This window comes from Leptonychotes weddellii, chromosome 5, assembly GCF_054177405.1.
Source record: "Leptonychotes weddellii isolate Sample4059 chromosome 5, ASM5417740v2, whole genome shotgun sequence".
In the NCBI taxonomy this organism is placed as follows: domain Eukaryota; kingdom Metazoa; phylum Chordata; class Mammalia; order Carnivora; family Phocidae; genus Leptonychotes; species Leptonychotes weddellii.
This window is the reverse complement of record NC_138373.1, coordinates 99,131,942-99,137,498: the sequence shown is the minus strand read 5'-3', so window position 1 is coordinate 99,137,498 and position 5,557 is coordinate 99,131,942. Positions and strand designations below refer to the sequence as shown.

Genomic DNA, 5,557 nt, shown 5'->3' with positions numbered 1-5,557 from the left:
GTTGCAGCTGTCAGGATTGCTTGGGAATTGGGTCATGGGGAATGAGGAACAGAAAAAAGAAGAGATTTCCCTTACTCTTTCTAAGCAATTAGGAGGCCCCTTTCCACTCCTTGGACAGAGATAGAGGGCTTTTCCTAGAGCTTTCTTTCTCTCTGCTGTTCCCAACAGCCACTTTTTGGGTTTCAGGTGCCATTAAGTCCAGGCTGGGGGCAAAACTGGATGGAAAAATTAGAAGCTCACTACCAGCCTGATAATATATCAGATTCTGGGCTCTTCCCCAATCCACCTGCTATTATTTACTTTCAAAATTTCAATTAGCTGCTCCATTTATTCTGTCTGGGTTTTATAGTTTCAGTCAGTGAGATTAACAAGGTGGAATGTGCTTACTCCATTTTACCCAGAACTAGAACTGCCCTGTTTACTTATTACCAATTTTAGAACGTAATGGCAACTTGAATCTCCTTATTTCATTTAAATTTGGTTTGTCAGTTACATTTTTTTTTAACATATCATGATCCTGTGTGTAACAGTGCAAGCCCTATTGAGGAGATGATGCTACATTAAATGTAAAGGAAATAGGAAAATTAATTTCTCTTTTAGAGCATAGTCTTCATGAAATCTAATTTTCCATAATTATATTACATTTGAAAAACTTGTTTTCCTGTTTTCAGTTTAATCTATGTGTTCTGCCTAAGGATTTCCAGTTCCCTTCACTTTGGAACTATTTTATTCTTTATTCATTCTAACCTTTTAAAAATGATTTGCTTCGGGGGTGCCTGGGTGTTCATTCGGTTCAGTATCTGCCTTTGGCACAGATCATGTGATCTCACGGTCCTGGGATTGAGCCCTGCGTTGGGCTCCCTGCTCATTGAGGAGTCTGCTTCTGTCTCCTCCTCTGCCCCCCCCCATGTTTGCACGCACTCTGTCAAATAAATGAAATCTTTAAAAAAAATAATTTGTTTCAGTAATTAGGTTATTGGTCATTGTAGAGTTTAGTATGAGGTGATATGCTTCATATTAGTGGACTCTTGGCTCTCACATGATGTTGCAGACACTGCACGAGAATTTTAGAGACGTTCTGAAGCATATCTTCACTTCCTAGATTGATACGGGAAGCTGATTTTATTATAAGACTGATAAGTGTAGATGACTTCATCTTTTTTATTTTCAGTTTCCTTGGTAAACAACAAGATATAAGATTATTTGGTCATCAATGAATGGTGCTTGGGAAACAAGCTTTTTTTTGGTATAGGCCCAGAATGAAGGAATTGAATATGAAAGATTCCCAGAAAATCCTGTTGTTGATCAGTTGCTAAGAAGCAACCAGATCACTGAAGATCTTATCAAAAACTAAATTAGAAAGTATTTCCAGGGACTGATGTGCAATAGTAACTGAAAGAAGAGCATGTGTCTTATCTGTTCAGGCTGCTATAACAAAATATCACAAACCAGGTAGCTTAATAAGCAATGAAATTTATTTCTCAGAGTTCTGGCGGCAGGGTGGTTGGGTGAGGGCCCTCTTCAAGGTCACAGACTTTCCCTTGCATCCTCTTGTGGTGGAAGGGGCTTGGGATCTCTCTGTAGCCTCTTTTATAAGGCACTAATCCCATTCATGAGGGTTCTACTTTTATGATTTAAGCACTTTCCAAAGGCCCCACTTACACTATCACATATTCAGCATTTTAGCATGTGAATTTTGGGGGATGCAAACATTCAGACCATAACAGCATGTGAATGAGTTCACTAAAGCTGAAATTGATTGAAAGTCTTATCCATTTCAGTTTTACTCTTGGTTGTAGTTATAAAGTTGGGGTGAAATTGAAACTCTTGGTAGAAATGAAAATTCTGTTGCTGTTTTTGTAAATACATAATTTGCTGGCTCTTCGTTGTACTTTTTTTAAAGATTTTATTTATTTGATAGAGCACAGGTAGGTAGAGCGGCAGACAGAGGGGCAGGCAGAGGGAGAGGAGAAGCAGGCTCCTTGTTGAGCAGAGAGCCCGATGTGGGCTTGATCCCTGGACCGTGGATCATGACTTGAGCCGAAGGCAGACACTTAACAGACTGAGCCACCTAGGCACCCCTTCATTGTACTTTCTGATTAAGAATTTTATTTTTAACTGAAAAAATGTGATGTTGAAAAAATACATAATTGTGATCATGAATAAAGAGAAATTGATGTGTTAAAGGGACAAACATTTTGTTTACTATAAAAAGACCTATTAGTTATTTAAAAAAAATTTTTTTTAAGTAGGCTTCACCCAATGGGGCTTGAGCTCATCACCCTGAGATTAAGACCTGAGCTGAGATCAAGAGTTGGACACTTAACTGACTGAGCCACCCAGGTGCCCTGATTATTTTTTTTTTTTCCTAAAGATTTTATTTATTTGACAGAGAAAGAGAGTGCACAAGCAGGGGGAGTGGCAGAGGGAGAGGGTGAAGCAGGCTCCCCGCTGAGCAGAGAGCCCAATGCGGGGCTTGATCCCCGGACCCTGGGATCATGACCTGAGCAGAAGGCAGGTGCTTAACCGACTGAGCCACCCAGGCACCCTGCCCCGATTATTTTTTTAAATGTATGGTGTTCAGTTGGACAATCAGTATACTCAGATAATTATGTGGAATGTAGTATTTTATAAAACTTGTTGAAAGAGAAAAGATACTTCTCTTTTACCAGTGTGTATGTCCAGCCATTATCTGAAAACCTTTTTTGGAGGTTAAGCCTTTATGGTGTGGGGTCAGGCACAGTGTTATCTTTTATGTTTTTCCAGTGGTCATTTCCATATAGGAAGTCTAACATAGCAAGCACATGAACTTACCTATGTGCTCTGATTTGCATGTATCCTTCCTTTGTTTTGAAAATTAAAATTCTCACTATCATGTTTGAATTGGTAATTCCAGTTCTGTGTCCTTTAAAGATGGAAATGCTGCAGTGGTACAGAATGGTCAGGGGTTAGAAAAATACGTTTTTAATCCCTTTGGTCTCAGTTGGGAAGCCTTTTTTACAAATGTACGTATGTTGCAAGGATTTGGTGCTTATTATATGCTCCTGTTACATCTTGTGCTTACCCCCATCATAGCACTTGCTATACTGTACTATATTGTAATTTTTGATTTTTGTTTTTGTTTTGTGTATCAGTGCATAAGGCCTAATGGTACCTAGAAAATAGGGGCACTGGCTAAATATTTATTAAATGAATAAATACAGGCTGTAGCAAGGTAGGGAATCTGGTATAGGGCCTATTTGAATAAAGAGAGAGAAAGAGAAAAGTGACTATTGGTTAAGCATACTAAAGGTCTGGAGTTCAGGAAGTAATTTAAATTCTAGTAGTTGTTGAATTTCTGTATCTTTTTCTAAATTGTCTTCTTAGGTGATATGACCAGTCTATTTGTTGGGGTAGATTTTTTTCTAGTTCTCTGTTACTTTGTTTTCAATTGGTTTTTTCCTATATGCTGAAATGTGACTTCTTGTGCTTCTCTCACTAAACAAAATGTTTTCGTTATTCTTTGCCTCCATTACCTGTGTGTATTTTCATAGTTGAAGGCATATACTTAACTGTGTCAAAATGTCTTACATTCTAAATAAATCGTATTCACTGTTTAAGGCCTTCTGGAATAAATCATTCTTTATATTTAACTGTTCTCTTTTATTCTGAACCCAAGATAAATAGGGTAGCAGCTGGGTGAAAGTGAAGTAAAATGGGACTAATTTTCATAATTCCCTCCCCAGAATAGTTTGATGGAAAACTGATTACGTGACTGTTCCACCTGAAGAATCTTAAAGGTAAGAGGGCTTGTGAATATTTCTATAGTTAGGAAAAACTTAAAAATGACACTCGTAGGTACTACCTTGGAAATTGTGGTTATAGCTTCACTTAACTATGACCTCTTCTTTTTTGCTGGAGTTGCCATGTTAAAACCATTTAGTGTTTTATTTCTTATACATATATAAAGTAGGAAATAGGATGCAAAAATCCTAGGACTATTTTCTTTTGAGACCTAGATTTTGTCTTGCTTCAACATTTTTGTTTCCAGATAAATAGGAATCTTGATAAATACTGTCAGTGTAGAATAAAGAACATATTTATCCTTACATAAGATCTGTTTGAAAAGCTATTTGACAATTTAAATTCTGTGAACTCTTTCCTCCTCACATTCTTTATGTGGATATTCTTTGAAATACAGGAGTTTTTAAAATAATGAAAATCCCTTCTTAGTGAGAGTCATACAGATTTACAATCTTATATCCTATGATATACCGAAGATCCTTTTGGGGTGGGGTGGTGTTCATGTGTTTGTGCCTGTGTGTTAGCTGTTGGGTACTTCTTTTGTGCTAGTCTTGTGCTAAGCACTTAAAAAGGATTATGTGATTATGTAATTTAGTCTTCATAATGACTGAAGTGGTTACTACATTTATCTCCATTTGATAGATGAGGAAACAGGCTTAAAGAGGTTAAGGTCACACAGTTAGTAAGTGGCAGATTAGTTGTGGTTTGAACCTGGACAGTTTTTTCTAAAACCTGTGCTTAAAGGGACATTCCTGTCTCTATACTGGTATTAAAGCTCCAGCAACAAACATGCAGGTGAGGGATATTTTAAACAAAAACATGTTAGAATAACCCAGTTGAAGCAAAGAAGTCTACTTACAAACTCTAATAAAATTGTTGTACAGGTAGAAAAAAAAATTTGGGAGCATTTTGTAAGGGATTTAAAAATCAACAATGGTAGAGCAGGACTGAGTTGATTATGTAGCAGCTCTCTGGAAAGGAAATAATTATTAAGCTGAAGGAGTTAATTGCCTTAACCTTACTCTGAAGTGAATTAATTGAAGGCACTAGAGCAAATACCCGTGATAGTTTAAGCCAGATTGATAAAATAAATGTAGATAAATCAACAAAATCACATAGCCTTCAGGGGTGTTTTAAAAGGAACTCAAGGACAACATTGTAGAACCATTGACTCAGATGTGTAATAAGTTAACTGTTGGGCCAGAGTACAGGTTGAATATAGATGTAGAGATGCCTATACTTTAGAAAGCTTGCAGAGCCCTCTGCAGTGAGAGACTAAGCCACATCTGTAAACTTTTTCTGGAAGGGGCCAGGTTGTAGATACTTTAGGCTTTGCAGAGTATATGGTTTCTGTCACAGTTATTTTTTATTCGCCGTTGTTGTGCAAAAGAAGCCATAGGCAATATCTAAAGGAATGAGCATGGCTGTGCTTCAGCAAAACTTTATTTACAGAAAAACTCGGCCAGTTTTTTGACCACTGGCCTATAATAGTGCATGCTAGCCCTCCCTGGACATCAATAAAAAATAGCCTCACTATGGTTTCTTCAAGTGAAAATAACATTCTTAATGGGAGGATCAAATTTTTAATAGATAATTGGGAGGCAGTTAATGGCTTTATTTAAGACTGGGATTGACGGGCGCCTGGGTGGCTCAGTTGGTTAAGCGACTGCCTTCGGCTCAGGTCATGATCCTGGAGTCCCGGGATAGAATCCCACATCGGGCTCCCTGCTCGGCGAGGAGCCTGCTTCTCCCTCTAACCCTCCCCCCTCTCATG

At 37.9% G+C, this 5,557-nt stretch overlaps 1 protein-coding gene across 1 annotated transcript in view; it reads left to right on the top strand.

The window, feature by feature from the left end:
- Positions 1-5,557, top strand: part of LOC102738489 (protein SCAF11) — a 534,109-nt gene that overhangs the window by 16,111 nt on the left and 512,441 nt on the right. Inside the window, exon 2 of the mRNA XM_081821541.1 lies at positions 3,726-3,779. The gene's annotated coding sequence lies outside the window, so the exon portion shown is untranslated. The remainder of the gene's footprint in view (positions 1-3,725; positions 3,780-5,557) is intronic.